This window comes from Mercenaria mercenaria, chromosome 17, assembly GCF_021730395.1.
Source record: "Mercenaria mercenaria strain notata chromosome 17, MADL_Memer_1, whole genome shotgun sequence".
Taxonomy (NCBI): Eukaryota; Metazoa; Mollusca; class Bivalvia; order Venerida; family Veneridae; genus Mercenaria; species Mercenaria mercenaria.
Window position 1 is genome coordinate 57,273,791 of NC_069377.1, and position 21,903 is coordinate 57,295,693.

The window sequence follows — 21,903 nt, forward strand, 5'->3', positions numbered from 1 at the left end:
TAATTGTACAATCGGGACATATTTCAAAATAACATGAACTGTTTGTAATATGATGGCTTAGTTTTGTGTCTCAAGCAGGAGTGAGTTCGTTTTTATTTTTATTTTTTTTATTTTTTGTTTCAATCCTAATGAAATACATTTTTGCTGTTATCTTACATGTAAATGTACTGTATATATAAATGCAGCAACTAACAAGGCCACTCAATTTAGTTTAGTGTTAAATACTATGTATTTAATATCATATTATATAAATAACATATGGCAGCGTGTGTGATATTGATATTGTCAACCCGAGGGTAGAATGTCACCTTTGTGTACAAAAAAAAATTATTAAAACTTCTAAGCAATTTAATACATCGCTGCTTAATTTCAAATGAAACAATCTTTATAAATATTACTTTTACTATTACTGCTGCTATCATTATCAGAAATAAAACTATATAGTTCGAGGACAACCTAAACCTAATTTCTTCTACAACATATGTTGTATAGTCGACAAATACATTTTGTGTTTCTAAACAATTATAGGATTAAATTTTCTTTTGGTGTTCAAACATGTGTAAAACCTTTCGGATAACACATACATTGAAGAAAGCCCCGAATGACTTGCGCATGCATGAACACCAGAATCCTTATAATTCTAAGTTTCCGCATCGATTTTTCATTTTTTAATGTTTTTTCTCTCCGCATTAAAAATTTTGAAAATAACTTTTTTATCAAATTTTGAATCGATACCATGGCCATCGGACTGGATATTGACTAACATACAAAATACATGTATACAAAATTTGTGCTCACACATGTGATTCGCTTAGAAATAAGAAAGTTTTCGCCTGGTTTTTTTTCGGATTATGCTGCTAGTTAAAATGATAAACAAAGGTTTCATCAATATGTGAACGTCTCGGCTAAACAAATCAAATTGCTTAAATTTTCAGACATTGGAATAATTTCATATTAAATTTTCTTTTACAAGGGAGGTAAGAAAGTTTCTATGAAGGTCTTATTTTAGGCTATAAAACCTATCCATCATGTACAGCTGTATACCAGCAATAAAAAAATTACACAAGACCTGAACATATTGTCAAAATTCGTTAACAAGTGATACATATTTACATATTGCATTTATGACCGGGGTGTTGCAATAGTCGTGACATGGACGTCGCGTTTGCAATATATGAAAACAAGGCTTACTCGTTTGGTTTGAATCAACGCTTCTAAAAAGAAGCATCCTTTTATAACTATTTAACCTTCAACGAAAAACCACGAAGCTATACACTGAAATAAGAAGCAACATACAAAAAAGGTTGCTGTTTGCTCGGTAAGATGAACACTGCATATGACGTCATTACATTTGCAACATGTCGATGGTATAAAAATCTATTTGATCCGATGAAAGTACAAGTTCAAATCATGTAAAAATGATCACATTGCATGTATACAGAATGTCCAGTGTATAATGCAAAATAATAAACATATTACTTCCTTATTATATCTTTTTAAACCCTTTCTCTTATCAGGTTAAGCTAGATACTTCCTGTTTTGTCCCGGATTAGATAAAACTCATACATTTTGTATACGCAGTAAAGTTACCGATCATATGTAAGCAAGTATTGATATACAGGACACATAGAATTATCATGTCGTTTTCTATCGCACTGCATTGGCCCATCTTTCGGTCAGCATAAAAGGGTGGGGATGTCGTGAAACTTACTATGTGCTTTTTTAGAATCATATTGGCATTCAAATTTTAATCCAGAATGAAACCTCTCTTTTGTTTACAATGATAAAATCCCATTACCCGAGAAAGAGATATTTTGACTATCAAAAACATTTTCAACCTTTTTGACACGTGACCAAGCGAATGTGACTGTCAGATCATGTGACCGCGCTGATATTTTTTTAATATCATATTCACTACAAGTTTCTATTTCCTTTTGAAAATCATTAAAGACGCCTGTGGAATTAAACAAAAGATTCCTATTAAAGATTGACATTTGATTAATGGTATCATTTTAGGAAAACATGGCTTTCTCCGAAAATTCAGGTAACGTAATGTATTCCGTGCTACTACCTCAACATTAATTTACAAACATGTGATAAAATAAACCTTAGTCATTAAATCTATATAACAGAAGAAATGGTGTATTTATATTAATTGCAAGATCTTGCATCCAATTTGCAAAATAAATGGTCATGGTTTTAGGACTTGGTACATATGGAAATGCTTGACATTAGTAATAAAGTAACAGCAAATATTTAAACTATACTGTGCATGTATTGTGCAGCGCATTGGTATCGGTTATTAAATATGAGCGCCCTAAGGGGGGAAGTGATAACCTTTCTGGACCCACAGCAACAATAACAAAATCTAGGCAATGGATCTAAAAATACAAACTTCAAGCAGGCCAACGTATTTTAGGTATATGTGTAGTTATATGCATAAAAGTTCACAATGAAGAATCATTTTCTGAAAAAGTGTTGGCTCTATTTGAGCCGACTAAAATGGTCCTGGATAAATATTTAGAAAATATGTAGTCAACCCCGCTAAAACCTTTTTATAGGCTTAGGTGAATAGTTACTTTTCATTTCCTGCAAGCTATGCATTTTTCTCTTTTTATTGTGACATTTTCTGTAGTGAAATTTATCAACAAACCAGCAGAATGTCACAAGGTGAAATATATTGATAAAGCTACTGATGGAAAGAAAATATTCTTTGCTGTATATGCGTGGATGCGTGCGTGCGTGAGTGCGTGCGTGCGTGTGTGTGTGTGTGACAAACATCTAGAAATATGAGAAACATTTGAGGACTGGTAGATGCATGGCTGTGTTATCCTGTATTGCAGGCAACATAGATAAATTACTTTTCCATCGCATTGAAAAAAAAACATTGATAGGATTATCATGGACAAACGGGGAACTGTTCATTAACAGAGTCATTAATGGCCGCTCTGAAAACAGTTGATCTTACATTACTTGGATCACGCAGATTTTATAAATGACCATAATGTATTCATGTCAATTTCATTTTAATCTTAAGTGAAAATCAAAGTATCGGTCCACGTTGTATCTTTTAGATAATAAAGTTAAAAGGTCAGTTTAAGTGTGACATATCTCTTTAAGGACTCTCATAGATTAACATTAATATCTTGATAAGGTATAAAAAATGCGATCGATATCAACGCCATCAAGGATACGCACTAAAATGCAATTTATTTTATTCTGATCTTTGAAAATGCGTAAATTTAAAAACGTTTGCATCGATATCTAAGACATTATAAAACATTGTTTCAAGCAGAATGAACTTCAAAATGAGCAAAAGAAAGCTAAAATGAAATACTGTTTGCAAACTGCCGAGTTCTTGATTGCCCGTGTGCTTGCATATTTAGTGTTTGTCATTTTCGCGCTTCGGTCAATACTGATGCAAAGCAGGGACTTTAGACCTATATACACAGGTGTATTATTTGTGGATCTTACAAAAGTTGAAAAGCTATTCAAATACGTTAAATTATGTTCTATTCGTTTCAAGTGAAAATGTTACTGGTCTTCTCAAAGAAACAACTGTCTCCCAGTTTCCATCGTATCATCTCTAGATGCTAAGTATCATTCCGAAATATAATGAATTTGCATCATTGAAAATATAAGATAGCTAGACTTAAAGAGTTACATTTTTAATCTTGAAACAAAATAAAGCTACAACTTTAAAATGCCTTACTTTTATGTTAACCAAAAATTTGTTCATGCTTGTATATATGTTTTGCTTTAAAACATTACATTCTTCGTTTTAAAGGCTATCTACATTTGTTCTATATACATTTTTTGTATTTAATGTACTTATAAATCATGTTTTTATAATGCCTTTACTGGCATATTGGTACTTAAAAAATAACACTTTGTTTGCAGTGGATATTTGTATCTTAGACAAGTACATTTCTTTTGTGCCGTAACTGCTTTCTTTTAGACCGACTTACAGTCATAAGAATAGATAGAATATATGAGCCGTGCCATGGGAAAACCAACATAGTGGCTTTGCGACCAGCATGGATCCAGACCAGCCTGCGCATCCGCGCAGTCTGGTCAGGATCCATGCTGTTCGCTAACAGTTTCTCCAATTCCAATAGGCTTTAAAAGCGAACAGCATGGAGCCTGACCAGACTGCGCGGATGCGCAGGCTGGTCTGGATCCATGCTGGTCGCAGACCCACTATGTTGGTTTTGTCATGGCACGGCTCATATAGTGAAAAATAAAGATACTTCACGTAAAAGCAAATACGTTGTTTGTAATATTGACATTATCTATCATCTCATCAACCTAGTTTATTTCCGACAGAAGTCAATGCTCAAAATAAATGTGAATTTCGCTATTCTTGCATAAAAAAATTGCACATGCAATATATGTATTTTCAAAGATGGGACAAACTTAATTGTATATTTAGTATATACTACTTAAATGCATAAACTGTGCAGTGGATGCTAAAATTATTTGCATGATAATGATAACCGCAAATTGTATACCTATACCTTTATACCATAGCATTAACAAAACGGTATATGCGTAAAGAAAATACATCTACCTTTTTTATAATTTATTAACCATGTCAAAGTGTAGGACTTGAAGGGTATGTATAAGCGGTTTAGACGTAAAAGTGTGTTTCCCGGTGTAAAATGGCAAAAATGTGTTGCCATGTTTTTAAGAAACATTTCAAATTTTAAAGCAAGTGTCTTTTTCTCTCACAATATCTGTAGCGAGTTTGCCATGTTGTTGCAAGAATAATTATTCGTAAGGGGTTCATGTTTGGTCCAGTTAAAAAATCATCTTAAAGGAGAGACCTTTCCCAATTCACTTTTTGTTTGCTGTTCTTACATAAATCGTGTAGGTTCGGTCTCAATAACGTTGTGGATCGTTGCATAAATATTAGTTGTTTATTCCATTTTGCTAATAATTGGATGATTAAACCCCTCTCGCTTTAACAGGCGAGTAAAACTGAATATAACACGGTAAAGTGATAAATGCAGTTAGCTTTCGAAAATGAATGTATCTCATTTTGAAATAGCATATAAACGTGTATTAAATAAATATTATACTGATCGAAGATCATCATACGTAACTAGCTATACTTATTAGCCGAGTCCTGCCCTTCTTTAGAGTATGTATTTCCGACATTCTCAATCTCTGATATTTCTTATTTTGGATTTCTATACATTATTCTTGGAATCGTCATATTATATAACTCTTAACATGTCTTCTAGATATAATGTTTTGACATAATAATTTTTAAGTTTTGTTCCTTGTAATTGCAAAATAGTTAAAACTAATCTATTTTTTTTAAATTTAGACACCGTTCACCAAAGTTCATTATTCTGTTTAGGAATAGAGACATTTCACGTTCGGTGTTGGTCACAAACATCCCTCTGACTGCAGAAGTTAATACACACAAAAATACTATGCCTGTAATGTCGCTATTGTACAGTATCATTACAGTATCATGTGTTTAACTTTATAGATTTTACATGCATTTATTTTTAACTACAAGTTTAAAAGAAATGACTTACTTTTGCTTTAACCAAAACTTCTGTATTCCTCGAGGACACTAGCTAAAATATCGACAAGTGTGTTTCATGCGTGTGCATATTTAATTGTCTGAAATGCAATATGGTTTTCAAGGTCAAATGATAGCTATAATTAACAGTTATGCATTATAGTCCACTATATCGACTCAAGTGTAAATGGCATATGTCAATGGCAAGTGTAAAGATAACATTTTTCTTGTTTTGTAATAATAGTTGGGTATGTTGGATGCGTTATTAGAAATAAAGGAAATCTGTCATTGTTATGTTTTGTTGCTGCAGATCGATTTTTTCAGTCGGGTGTAGTGACAGATAATAATTGCTACTTTAAAGACACTCAAAATAATCACAAATATGTTTTGCTATATTGCATGTTTGTTCGGAAACAATCAATGAGAAAGCAAACAAAATTGTAATTTCTTTAAGCAAATTGTCTACATTGTAACAAATATATAAAACTGAGTTCTGAATAATGAATGCTTCAACAAATGTCAGAAAAATCGTGTTAGTGTATATGAAATCAGTCAGTGATTTTATTTGCTAATTTTGCTTGCTTTTAAAGAAGGTTTTCTTAACTCGTGTGAGCACAAATTGCCCGGATGTGCAATTTGAACACAAACCGCCCGTCGTGTCCCATCCGTCCGTTCACACTTTTTGAACGGCGGGCATAATATGTATTCATTCTGACACCTTTCAACACATTACAACAGTTCTATCGAGGAGTAATTCCGTATTCAACAGAAAATGGGGCGACTTTCCAGTGCGCCGCAACATCTTCGAGCGTCGCTATTTTTACATACTTGTATGCATGGAACTAAATGTGTTTAAAAACAACTAATAATGTCAAATACTTGAATTTGGCAACGTATATATGAACATTAAGCTTACATGCTGACAGTATACGATGTTGTACCTTACGTGTCGCGCAGCTCTCATGTGTCGGACATAAATAAAAACTCTTTTTATTTTCTTTTTTTTTGCAAATCACTTTTTGATTAAAAATCATTTATAAATTATTGGAAATCGACAAACATGTGTATACATATAATTGCAATAATCTGATGTCAATAAGAATGATTTATTCCGAGCATATTTATTGGGACAACCCTCGTATGTAATTCAAGGCCAGTGTAATATACATTTAATATCAAGGACTGTGTAATGTTTTTATGGGTTTTCTTGATTATAATGTTAGTGCACCAGCACTTGGAGCTTGGTTGTTTTTTTTTCTTAGCCAGATTTAGAATGTGAAATGTACTTTTACGTAAATTATATCACGATTCATAATCAAATCGTTTCCTTGGTTTGGGCAATAGTTAGGCAAGACTAAAAAATACTTTGAACTACAGCTTAATCTCATTAGATTCTGAAACTTCTTCACATCTCATTTGAAACCTCTGTTCCGTTTTTGAAATGTATCATTTATATCAATGATCTTTTTTACACTTTTTACAAATTTTACATCAGACATGCTGTTGACACCACTATCACTATTCTGGTAGAAAAGTGGATTGCATCTGTCACAATTTACAATTTAATCGTGAATCAAGGTAAAACTGGAGTGACAGAAATTCAATTATACGAGTTATATGACCAAGGGAAGTTCCTACGCCTTTAGTATCTTGAACAATGAAATGGGTCCAATCGCTTAGGTGACTATGTCTTAGACTAGCTGACAAATGATATAGAATGTCCTTTGTTAAAACGTATAGCTGGTGAGACCAAATATCTCATACATAAATTTTCCTCCGGCTACCTTGTGTAAATGATTCGTATACCAATGATTCGTACATTATGAGCTATATAATTTCAGGGATCAGGCAAATCACTAAATACTTCAAATTAACAATTTTCAATTAATAATAATTAGCTCAAACTCCTATAGGCCGGAGATTCTATACTTGACTGGTCTTTTTGTTGAATTTCCCGTCAGACAATGTCTTTGAATCAACAACATACGAGTCCTATCGCACAGATGCTCGGCCTCTGTCCTCAATTGAAGTTGCAACGCAATATGATTGTCCTGACTCATTGATGCTCAGCGCCTATATGCTATTATATGTAGTATTCAGCGGCTAAGTAGGTATATCCCCGATGCCTTGGCTGTAGTGCGCCAATAACGCTGAACCGTCTATAAGCTGGAAGTCTTCTACTATCTCAGCAGATTACCAAACTCTGGGCCTCTATCTCAGCTTTCCGATGCTCAGCCTATTTGCTTCAACTACCGTTAAGGTAAAACTCCTATGACATGGCCCTTCAGCTCGAAACCTTGTTGAAATTCTGCAACTTTTCTTTAGTCAATGAACCTCAAACGTCTTCTTTTTAATAATCCGCCCTGACAGGGTAGTTGCAATAACTTCCTTATCAAGGTACTGGGATAAGTTATTAGTTGAATCCTCGATGTGTCTTCTTCTATTGCTGGATACAGAATGATCTCTCTGTCATTCATCAACCTATTTATACCCTAGCAGAGGTGAGCTTTGATTGGTGCTATTTATAGAACTTGTTTCTGATTGGTCCAAATCTGTACATAGTATTTCACAGCGGGTACTTGCTCTAACAAATATCTGGTTCCCTTTAACTATTGTATATGACATAATGTGTGATGCTGGGATCCAGCTATCAACATAATGAACCCAAATCAGCCACAAATGACCCAAATCATATTGTTAACAGCAATTCAACAATACTTATAGCAATGGCACCATGAAAATTGAGTCAAGCACTATCTGTGCTTATGTGTTACGTTACCAATATATCAGATATAAAACTTATTCTGACAATGCCCAAAAAATACATTTTATGTTCTTCTCTCCTACATATAATACATATAAAAGTATCGTCAATTCTGAAAACTTAATGATTTATCTCCATGATAAAAATATACAGATTTAAGGACAGGAAAGCTCTAAGGCATTCATGTTTGACCATACACTTAACTTGAAAACTCAAGTACAAATGATTCTTAATAAATGCTTGCTTTACTTACTTATGAGAATAAAACAGCTTTTAAATTTACATAAAAGCAAAATGTTTTTCAAAGCATACAGTCTTCCTCAAGCGGACAAAAATTAATGCTTTACTGTTTGTGGAAACTGAACTTCTTAATAACATGTAAAAGTTCAAAAACAATCAGCTCAAGACATTCTAGATAAAGATTTCGATATGCCAACTCACGGCTTAATTTTACAAATACACTGGATGAATCAATAACAAAAGATCCATTTTAGTCCAATTATCCATCAACAACCTACTCCCTGATTATATGTAAAAACTTTTTACTTATACTGAAAACAGATCATGGAGCAAAAGCTACTTAATTAAGAACCAAAATCTAGTACTTTATATTGCAGAAAATCTTTGGCTTATAGGGATCTATTATTATTATTATCATTATTATTTTATTCTGTTTATTATTATTATTATTATTATTATTTGTCAACTCTTAAAACGCTATTTCCTCTAAAACTACTGGTCTGAATTTGAAATAATTGCATTGGTATGTTCCTGTTCCCTGAAAGTCATTCTACCTAAATTGTTAAAGCCATCTCAAATATATGCAGTTTTAGGGCTGGTTTAGTTCTCCCTATATAAATATTTTGAAAATTATCTTCTGAATCTTTATTTTGGTCTTTATCCGCGTGGTAGACAAGAAAAAGGTCGTTTCTTTATCCTGCAAGAAGGAAGCAATTATTATATTAATGAATTCAAACTGCCGACTGCTGTTGTACAAGTCGTGACAACATTTAAGCATATGGTGACTCTTCCGTGCTGAAATAACTAAATGGTATTTTATCTTGTTGTGTTATTACTTATCAAGAAAGGATTTTTTAGACATGCTTACTTTATAATAAAAGTTTATAACGATAAACGAAAGCTACATTTTGGAAAAGTCGGGCACTTTTGAAGAAGTACGGTGCTCCGATAGAGCCAACGCAAGTTTTACATAAAGCAGGTGTTTAAGATCATGTAAATAACTATAGTCCAATATCTATTTTGCTCACTCCATTATTGAAAAACATGTCCATGACTTCTTTATGTCTTACTCTAACTCTTACACGAACAGTTTTGTAGTATTGTCCACATATATTTATGCTTATAACACAACATTTTGTAGTATGCAAAGTGACAAAAGTATTTTATATGCAGATAACCTTAGTTCTGCGTTGTTCGTGTACATAAATAGCATGCGAATTTATACTATTCAAGGTTGTATAAAACCAGTCAGTGCCCTTTAATTATGTTAATGTTCAACATAACTGAGACTGAATTATCTGCAAAGTACATTTACTAAACAACTTTCGTTTAAAAGGAGTCTCTTTGGGTTTATATATTGCACAGGTTCCTAGCTTGCCAATGCATTTGCAATTACTCGTAGAGAAAACAAGGTAAAACCATTTCCATGGGATTCGAAAGCTTCGGGCTTTTTCGTTGTTTTTTTTAAAGAAAAATCCGATCGTAATACCGACCGGTCGAGACGGGCCGAAATAAACCAAAGTTAAATCGATTACTGCGCAATAAAGACGGCGCTTTCTAGAAAACGTTGAAATAACAGTTTTATATGAAAAAAATGTAATACCAGAACAAAGTCCTTTTATTTACAGAGTGATCACTTTAGAGTTATCTTTCCATGTTTGTTATTATGCAGAATTAAAGATTGTCTTCATGAGTAACCGTATTTAGATTATTGCTCTACAATATGGGGCGGAATGTCTGTAAAATATTGGTCGATAAAAAAATATCGAGAAAATGATTAGATTGTAAAAGCGGGCATGTAAAATAATCTTAGAATAAATAATTTGGACTTCAGTCAGTCTCGACATATTTAAAATTGCAGAGTTTTAAATAACACTTACATTTACAATTAAAAACGAACAGAAATTCCCATACACCTAAAGCACAATCAGAATTGTTCACATGCAGTTAAAAGTAGTAATGTTCAAACTGATATTTAAGGGTTTGGGTATTTTGATAAACCCTCATAAGCAATGTAATTGTAGTCTACTATATTGATTTAATTTCACTTGAAACTTACGACCGTACCGTACAAATATTGTTTAGCAGTTACAATAGGTAATTCTTTGGTATGATTCAATAAAATTATAATTGAAAATAAAGTTATGAACAATTCAACATTTGATCAAAATGTCACTCACTTTGTTTCAATGGCATCGTTAAATGAAACGGCAGGTTTAATTCATTTTTATATATTTAATTGAGCCATATCAAAGTTGCCTTGCTGGACTATGTCTTTCAAGGAAACAAATTCAATGTTTGGCATTCCTTCAGCTTAGAAGGGCATGTAAGATATTCTTATGGTTTTTCTTCACAATACTAGGTGTCATTAATATACCTTATTTATACTTTTCAAGTTAATGCAGGATACGGATTTCGCGGACAGAGGGCAACCGTGGCTTTATCAAATGAAATAATACCTGAATAATACTTTTAGAAACAGAAAACACAAAGAAATGTCTTACCAACTGTTTATTTTTTTGAACATATTTGTGTGCATTGATTTTGTAAAATATTTGTTTCAAATATCAGATAAAACAATAACATTTAACGTCATACTTTAAACTGAAGTGGTAAACGCATGTATAGAATGTAGCAAAATGCAATTTGTTTGCGAGAGTTTCCTTAATAGATCTTATCTAGATTTGTCAGTATAAGTAATGATATTGTTACAGTATTACTAAATAAGGACTTCGTTACATCAGTCAATGCTCATGAAGCATTCGATGAAATATTAACTTCATTATCATCGCATCTTTTTCTAACTATTTCAATAGACAATGCACTCGAAATACAACAATAAATTATACAAAGTTAAATCACAGCTGAGTCTCTATTTCACCTGTATATGCAAGCTAGCTTCAGTTTTATTAAATTATAAAGAAACATGATTGCATGGTGAATATAAATGGTGCTCATTGATAAATAAATCAGTTGGTACAATTTTGATATCATGAAAATAGTAACACAAACAAAATAAATGTACTTCCTACTGTACAAAGAGTTTAAGAAATGTTTAGAAACAGATATAATCCATTGATTAGATATAAACTAAGCAAATATGTATACGATATATCTGAAAGGGTCAGATTTCAGGTGTATGTCACAAACAAATTCAATTAATGACTTATAATCGCCTGTAAAGAGACACCACGTAAATTGATCTAATCTAAAAAGTATTGTTGTTTATCTCACTAAGGGACAATAACTGTCATGTTATTGGTACGTGTAAGAAAACATTTGCTCTGAAGTGTTCTCCGGCGGAAGCTGATTTTCACAGCATTTGCCAGGAAGCCTTTCAAACCAAATATCGACTCAATATGATTTCCAACAGGGCCCCGTAGCTAGGACTTTGAGAATATGTGTACGCAATTCATCTTGAGGGGTCAATAGGCAAGCTCCCCCGGGATTACCTTTTTGTTTTCTTGAACGTCTGTGGAGTAAACTAGAAGAATTCCCCTCAATAAAATTGAGAAATTTTGAACAATCAAATACGCGTAATTCTTTTTTCTTTTAGATCTCTAATGCAGATTATATAAATATTGCTATATTACAAAACATTTCCATAAACTTAGAATGTAGATAAATATACATATATTACCCGGAGTGCTTTTTTAATGATTTTGAATTTTTACTTTAATACTCATGAATGAAATACTTTGATAACATCTACAGTGGCAATGGCATTACAGCATTCAGCAAATTTGCTAGAGGAAAATGCACATGTTAGAGAAATTCCGAGCAAGTTAGGCAAGAATAACCCATGTACTTAAAATTCAGTTATGTCAATTATTATTTCATGGGACAACCACTCCTATTTCACAAGTCCGCTTAATTTTAGAAGAACAAATCAAAACTCATTGTTAATGGCATTATTGTCTAAAAGAAAATAGATTTTACCATACAATACCTTACAATACTAACAGATTCTTACATTTTGTTAAACGTTAGCAAACCATCTGCTATGAGCGGTGAAGTTTCAAGTTTTGAATTGACGTTAGGAAGAGTGTAGTTGTACAAAGTTGTAGAAGACAGGGAAATATTCCTACAGATACGGCCATTTCGGGCTTGTCCAGTTAACACCTTTGCATTTACTCAGAGTCTATGCCAATAAGATTCGATGAACGACTAACTCAAAGTCACATTTAATGCTCGCCGGTATGGAGACGGTCAACCAAACACAGTATCAAAAAAACGACAAATAATGTGAAAATCGTATCAACATCCCTATTTGAACTGCATTTTAAGACTTTTCTTTTTCCAATTTTTGAGGACCATGTGTACGCATCTGTGTATTTTGCGTACAGGAAGCTACGCCTCTGCTCAATTGCAATACAAAGATAATGCATCGAGTGGACAAAATTTCCAATTAACTTAAAGGCAATAAAACTGATAATAATATATAGGTTAAGACAAACATTTACATATAACATAAATAAATTATATCAGCAAAATTCATCACTTTAACCTAATGAGGAGAAATAACTCTGGCAATACTAAATAGAGTTTTACAAAACACACAAGATAGCAGCTATAAGCACATACAAACATTCGCTCCAAATATAAACCCAATGTGATTAACCTTTTAAAAAGTAGTTGCTGATAAGAAGCTTTGTCCTTCTGCATTTCGTAGGGGATAAAAACCGTCATAGTTTAGAAAAGAAATTGGGAAAAAAGAAAAACGCAGATACAAACTTTGTAATGGTTTATGCAAGCATTTCTTTATATTAACTGAAACTATTCAAAGACATATTTTTAGAATGTAGTGCTAGTAAATTGTCACGTAAAACACTGCTTCAGAAAATTAACTGCGTTGTTTTGAGGTTAGCAAAATAAAATAAAGAGTAAACTGAATGTCTTCCTCTCTGAAACATTGAAACACAAAAAAAAATCTTACTTTTTTGACACACCAAACACTACTTCAGACAACACACTGCTTGTACGTTACTACAATTTATTTTTTAATCACACATAGCCTTCGAAAGTTCATTTTTGCAAGATTCTTTGAATACTTTTAATTTTAAATTTACAGAAACTCAAAACTGTGCCATACATCTACCTTGGTTCCGCCAAAGTTAAGTGTTATAAATTATACAGTTAATAAATGGCTTGTCAGTCAATAGTTACAACCATTACTCGAGATTCGAAGTGTTTTGTTTCATAACCTCAGATGTAAAAGTTCTTTTTTTTTCTTTAATATAATACTTAGTCCAGCAGAATTAAGTATTGAACTACAGACCAGTCAATAGCACAGACTATTGACCGACAATCTATATAAGAAGTCATATAAATGATAATTGTAAAGGAATTGATGTGAACTTGAAATTAGAAGCAAGCTGTTTCTTCATAACAATTTTTTGTGGATAGACTGAATAAAGTGTCAGTTTGAAAGTAGTGCGTATATAAATCATTCACCATAGAATTTGTACATATTTTCATTATTTTATAACACGCCTAAACCATACACTAATAATAAAAACAAAATGTCTGTACAATTAGTGCCAGTACAAATCATCAGAATGTATGCGAAAGATGTCTTTAGTTACACATTGGTTTCCTTGTCGTCATCACAATGTCTGAAAAAAATAATTGCATACGGTGTTCACTATGTATATAATTGCTTACAAATAAAAGAAATATAAGCAGTAGTAAACCGAAGTCCTCAAGTTCAATAAATATATATAAAAAAATAACGATAATATGAACAACGTCAGTATATATACATTTTCTGTATACAAGAACCGCAGACACTCAACGTAAGTACATCTTACCAAGAGCGGTATAATAATTATGACATATAGTTTTACCTCTCCAATGTCACCACTTCTACGTTAACCTAAGCTCTTATTATTGTACAGATGCTGTGCCGAAGGCTCAGTGAAAGATATAAAAGAAAATACGAAGCCTCTGTATCTATTATATATACTTCTCACAACAAAATGTTATAACCATTTACAAATTAAAACTTCCTCCAAGAAAACACTAGAAATTAGGTAATAAAAGCCTCAATTTGAAAATTGTTTTATGCTACATCGTCTTCATCTTACCTGCCTAAAGAATGTTTAAAAACGAAACCATAGAAGCAACGCAGCTGCCAACACGGTAGTTATTGTAGGAGATACTGAGGAGGCATTCGATTCTGTAAAATTGGATAAAACAAAGTTTATTTCATATATACAATATGAATCACGTTACCAGCATATCTAATAATCAATAAATTTCTTTAACATTTCACTACTTTCGTCTAAAAACGTGACATTTAGAAAATAGAAAAAAATGGTGATAACGTGTAAATGTGTTTGCTTAAACCGATAGGAATAATTGTCTTCTAAAAATGTGCTGTTCATATGTAATATCATTAAGCGCAATCATAGTCATTAATAAAAGTATGTGCACTTTTTAATTCACAAATATCTTTTATCAAAGCAGTAGTTATGAAAAAACTATTTTTCAACTCTGTACATTTTCTTTTTTCCTCGTAATTTTATGGCCCTGTTATGCAGGATTAAAAGCCCATGTATAATGGTTTGAACAGTCTTCATCTAACAAATAAGTGGTAACATATGTCAGATTAATAACTAATTTCTCAGAATTTAAAGTAAGTCTCAGAGCAAACATTCGTGTCATTAAGTTTGACGGAATGTATAAATTATATGAAACTAACCGGCTCTGCATTTGTTTACTATTTCTTTGAAGCCGGCATCACATTTGCATTTTTTGTTTGTTACATCACAGGCAGAATGGATGATCGACTTGCATTCTTTTCCAGTTGCTGTACACGGTGTGCCTGAGACAGCTATGGTAAAAACGAAACAATTGTCCTTTAAATGTATGCGATGTCGAAATACATTAAGAGAGCTTTAATTTTTTTAATGTTTTCGACAAGGACTTGTTACAACTGTTTAATTCATTTCCGATAATAATATAATAAAGTTCAATAAACTGTGTATACTTAGTCCTTACGTTGCCATTTAAAAGCCATCATAGGACAATTTGAGCCTAGTAAGCATTATGTCCATTAAGCAGAATTTGCTCTGCAAACCTGTTCTACCATAAAGACATAGCTTCAAATATTAACGTCACTGAACAAGTAAGTCTGACCAGTTGTATCAAAATTATACCAAAGACATCAACAAATGTAAAACCTATTAAGGATGTACGAGCGCCTTTTTCAGGATATCTGCCATTTTGAAAAATGTTTCTTCGAATATTGCTTTCTAACAAAAGTTTTGCCAAAATTAACGCTAAATAATCAAAATATGACTAATAATGTACCATTTAATCAAATATATTCTACTTTTTGTAAAAAAAAAAAAATTTCACCTTTATTTTTGGTTGGCATTTGCCTACAATTGACGTAAGATTTACAATGGGGTAGGGGTAGGTAATTTCAAATATCTATGAAAGTAGACCACTTTTGGTTTTGAAATTTTTCTGACTGATACATATAACGATCAGCTATAATTGAAATAAACGTTTCCAAGATAACACTTTATTTTAGCTAGAAAATATAGATTAAAACAAAAAGAACAAAAAATATCAAAATTCACCAGTTTTTAACAGTTTTTTCTTAATAAATCTCTTAGATGCACGGTGACCCCAACCTTTTTTCTTTCCGTTTTAAAGCATCTTTGAGTGTCATTAAAGCTGCAAAATATTTTGAAAATCTTACCGTCAGATTTTTTTTGTAGATCTAAATACATTTTTCCATTGAAAATAAAGTGGGTGGGGTAATTATGTCAACATGTAAAAATGAAAGAGATTTGTGTGTGACATTAATGCTTATATAATACTGACATCAGCTTGTATTCATATTAACCAGTAAGACATGAAATCCCTCTAATATTAAATGGGATATTGTATGTTTTATAAAGTACCACCATTTTCTCAATTTTACAAAATTTCAGAAATGCTTAAACAATGGGTGAAGAAAATGCCCTATAAAAATAAAACGAGTTCGATGACCTGTGTTTTTTCTTCTCTTGTTTGTCTTAGAAACTAATGTTCTTCAAGCTCACAGAGTATGAAAAAATTCTTAACATTAGAAAAAATTCGCTCCTACATCCTTAAATGAAATATAATATACTCTACAGGAAAAACGCTTGGAAGCACATAATTGAAACCAAGCAAAATAATAGCAGACTCGGTTTGATGGAGTCTGTTTATGAGAGGTAATGAAATGCGCTACACTTCTTTTGCATCCTAGCACCGGCTTTAGCGGAATTTTTTACACATATAAATTGAACGTACTTGATTCCAAAGAACAAGAAAATATAACAACAATGTGTCCAAGTATATGGAGACTTCTTTACAGTCGCCCAGCGGCACTTACAGACAGCACAAGTAAGACAACATCATTCTTACGTTCTCCACGAGTGGTAAAAAAACGTATTGATTAAAAAAGCATCTAGCCAAACATGTAGTTTTCATAGAAAAGACCGCTTTGAAATATTTAGTCCACTAATAGTTTCATACATTATTATTTGAAATTTACAGTTTTTTAAGTAATATTTTGAGTTTATGAAAATCAAGATATTTCAAAATCTTCTGAAACCTAAAGTGTTTTTAACATTGGAGGCTCACAGTATTGAGATTCAGTGATAACTATATAACTTCTAGTAATATTTGACATCATTTAACAAAATGATCGTTTTATCGGTGAATTAATCATAACTAGAAATCACATTAATTCATTTTACTTCTTATTTTGGGAGTTCTTAAATTATGTTTCACAAAACTCATATGCCTTTATATAAATCCTATGACCACACTTACTTCTTGCGCAGACATTATCTGACTCCATGTAACCAGTAGCACATGCACATGTTTTTGAGTTTGCACACACAGAGTTATTTACCTTGGCTGTACAATTGTCATTTGCACTGCATGCTCCTCCAAGAACTATGAATGAAAGAAACAAATTAAATATTAGTGTACAATGAGAAAAAGCATGGTTATAAAAGAAACATTTTACTTCCTTAATTAGAATATCCATTTTCTACAATATAAAATAAAAGTAGTTACTATATAACAAACAATAAATAGTAGCCTAACAAAAATTGCACACGACATTTAACCCAGGCAAATAACCGAATATTGGACCGCCAGAGATATGTGACGTCATTTTACATTTGTAGTCGCAATAAAATCTGTTATCACTCTAGTGTGAAAGATGACACTTGTGGCATATAACGAACTACATTGTGTAGTATAATTGTTAATATTACGTAAAAGCGGTTAAAAATCAAACATCTTCCTTTTACATAAATCTAAGGATGACACTTACTTTTTGCGCATACATCTTTTGACTCCTTGTAACCAGCAGCACATGCACATTTTGAGTTTGCACACACAGAGTTGTTTAGCGTTGTTGTACAATTGCCATTTGCTTTACATCCTCCTCCAAGTACTATGAATGAAAGAAATAAATTTATAGTGGCATAAAATTGACACCCCTTAACTGTTAGTTTTCATGAACTAAAAAATATCATGAAAACAGAGAATAGAACTATAAAGTTGGGCGCACACGCACACACACACGTACACACGCACGCACGCAAGCACGTAAGCACGTACAGTGGAAACATGAAATGTAATAGAAAGACAATTCTCTGTAAAATTTACGATACCATTTACTTGAACTCAGTCTTACAATCGCGTACGGAGATGCGAATTCCAGGTTGCGTAAAGAAATCAATTGCTGTTTGGTCTCTCAGATACAAACCTTTAATGCAAGTATTTCCGGTTTCTTTGAAGCCTGCATTACATCTGCATTTAACCGAGACACAAGTAGAGTGTTCTATAGAACTACATTTAGTTCCATTATTAGTACAAGCAGTCTGTGAGACCGATGCTGAAAAAAAAATCAGGTCTTTCGTAATTGATTGTAAATATGACTTGCAAAATGTATATAAATGTAGTATAGATGTGGGAAATATTTTACTTCATCGCGGATATGAAAATAATTACTATATACCTTACAATAAGTAGTGACAAAATTGCACAGGTCAGAACGTAACCCAGGCGGGCACAAAAACCGTTTAGTTAATCGTCAGAGATATGTGACATATGATATAATTAATTTTACCAGATAAAGATAAAATATCTTGATAGTTCCTCTTTTCTCCTTATCATTCATTTCAAAAGTGTTATATAATACGAAAGGCATTTGTTTGATTTTATTTTGACTATTATTTGTTGAATATGGTTTGCAAGAAAACAATTATATCACTATTTGTATGTGCAAATGGGAATATCCGGTCCCCGTGTAGCAGAGTCTCGTTACTGCCTACACAGATATCCTCGAGCCAGATATGTACATCTGCACCTACAAGATTTAAATAACCGATCAATTGTTATTGTGTTTATGAATATAAAAAATAGTTCATTAAACTGCATTGGCGTTCTTTCATGTTTATTAGCACTCCAAAGCCTATACTGTCTATGTCGTCACGCAAATATAGGTTAAGTTGTGCTAATAACCACTTTAAGTCCGCCATTGCCGTTAAAAGAATGTATTGTAATCATATTGAATGAACATGTTTTGTTCTGTAGATAATAAATACTGTCAGCATTTTTTTAACAATTAACTTACGAAATAAGCAGCTATTACACAAAAAAGGAGTATATGATGTTTTAAACGGTCTAAGTAATTGATACTGAGGATGTACGAGCGTGTTTTTTTAGGATATCCGCCATTTTGAAGAATGTTTCTTCGAATATTTCTTTCTAACAAATTGGTTTTCCAAAAATTAGTGCTAAATAATCAAAATATGGCTAATAATGTACCATTTTACTTATTTTAAAACAGATTCTACTTGTTGCGAAATAAAAAAGTTCACCCTTTATAGTGGCTGGCATTTGCCTAAATTAATAGATCAGATTTGGTTCTGATATTTTTCTGACTGATAGTGATAAACTACACCTGAAATAAAAGTTTTCAACATAGCACTTTATATTTTCCAGAAAATATGATTTAAACAAAAGAACTAAAAATATGAAAATTCACCAGTTTTTTTTACATTTTTTTTTTCTAAATAAATCTCTTAGATGCACGGTGACCCTAACTTTTTTCTTTTCATTTTGAAGCATTTTTGGGTGTCATTAAAGCTGCAAAATATTTTTAAAACCTTAACGTCAGATTTTTTGTAGCTTTAAGTACATTTATTCCATTGAAAATAAAATGGGTGGGATAATTATGTCAGCATGTAAAGATGAAAGAGATTTGTTAGTGGCATTTATGCTTATGAAATACTGATATCATCTTGTTTTCATAGTAATCGGTACGACCTGAAATCCCTATAACATTTAGTGGGATATCATATGTTTTATAAAGTACCAACATTTTTTTTTCAGTTTTACAAAGTTTCAGAAATACTAAGACAGTGGGTGAAGAAAATGCGCTATAAAATTAAAACGAGGTCTGTGACACTGTGCTTTTTCTTCTCTTATTTGTCTTATAAACTAATGTTCTTCAAGCTCGCAGAGTATGAAAAAAATCTTAAAAGAACGATCCTACATCCTTAAGCATTTAAAACAGCGAATTCAGTAAAAGCAGATTTTAGTTGCAAATGTGCACAATAACACAATAATTAATAGATATGCTACAATAGCATGTTGGTTATTACCTGACGCCTCAGAAAATTGGCTGACTAATCCGATGACAAGAAACACTACCACTTTACACATTCTCTGAAAATTATACATAATATTTTTATCAAAGATCCGGAGAAAAATTCAACAACAAGCAATTTACGAAAAAATAAATATCAAGATTCACCTAATTTAATGTTAAATTTAACAATACTAAATGAATTTAAACTCTATCATGCCTCTGCAGGTATCCCCGGAACACACTTTTAAAAGGATTGGATATGATCACGTGATTAACTAACAGATAAGGTTGGTGCACACCATTGGTCCGAGAGCTCATGGACTTTTTTTGCAACAATTGAGGCCAAAAGAAGTTTATACATTTTTGTAAACAATATTACATATCTTCTATGAAAACCCATTTCTTAAATGCCAAAGCCGTGCCTATCTATATTTTGTTCACTTATGTTTGTAATAGGGGAGGTAAAACTCACTTGTTAAAATTTAGGGGTTAGGGTAAAGTTTACGACTACCAGTTTTTTACTGTTTAATTACTGTAACTATCTTATTGTCAGTAAATGTATATATGTCAACCAATGTCAGCAAAAAGAAATTCATCAAAAAGGAATGAAGGGCAAACTTGATATTTAAGGTCAAAGGTCAAATTTATGTACAAATCACAAAAATTGGCATATTTGAAATTAATTTTTATTCTTAAAAATTAGTTTGTTATCATAAGTCACTCAGCTTTATATATGTAATGTGTATATATCAGCCAAAGTCAGAAATGCAAACCTTTTTGCAAAACGCCAAAGTCAACCCTGATAATTGAAGGTCAAAGTTCATTTTCATGCAAAAATGTGAAAAATGTTACCTTTACTTTTTTAATCTGTTAATATGGATCTACTTTTAAGATTTTATTCACATTATTAGTCACTGACGTTAATTTGTTTTAATGTCTGTATGCCAGGCAAAGTCAGCAGTGCAGATGTAACCCCAAAACTGCCAAGGGTAAAGCTTATATCAAAGGTCAAAGGTCAAATTTGTGTCAAAAATTGCATGAATAGCTTCCTGTTTGAAATATAAATGCTATTTCTAATTATTAGTAGTAATTGCTCGTGATTTATTTTAATGTATATATGTCCCACAATGTCAGTAATAAAGATATCGTCTGAAATCAGACAAGTTCAAATGTGATATTAAGGGTCAAAGGTCATTTTCATGTAAAAGAATGGAAAAATGGTTCTTTAACTTTTCTTCTTGATGATAATATTTCGTCGATATTAGCCAACGATATCAGTTCATTTTAATGTATAAATGTTAGGCGATGTCTAGTATGCACATATAATTTCAAAACATTCAAGGTCAACCATAATATCAAAGGTCAAAGGTCAAGAAAGTGAGTAAAATATTGCAGTAATATCACCTATTTGTAATATGTTTTATTGTTTAAAAGTATTTGTTTTGTCATTTTAGTAACTAATCGTTGTTCATTTTACTGTATATATGTCAGACGATGTCATGGAAGAGAAAATAAGTCAAGGTCAAACCTGGTATTGGAGGTCAGGGGTCACTTTTGTATAAAAAAATCACAAAATTTACCATACTTACTCATTACTTTGATCAAAAATAACTTGTTGTTATAATTTACTGTTAGCAATTTACTTTAATGTATACATGTCAAGCAAGGTCAGCAATGTAGGTCTTTTTCTTATAAGTCAAATGCAAACCT

The 21,903-nt window shown here is 32.0% G+C and overlaps 1 protein-coding gene across 1 annotated transcript in view; it reads right to left on the bottom strand.

Moving 5' to 3' along the window:
- The window catches only part of LOC128550021 (uncharacterized), a 32,887-nt gene extending 27,205 nt beyond the window's left edge, over positions 1 to 5,682 (bottom strand). Inside the window, exon 1 of the mRNA XM_053527860.1 lies at positions 5,550 to 5,682. The gene's annotated coding sequence lies outside the window, so the exon portion shown is untranslated. The remainder of the gene's footprint in view (positions 1 to 5,549) is intronic.
- Between the last annotated feature and the right edge of the window lie 16,221 nt (positions 5,683 to 21,903).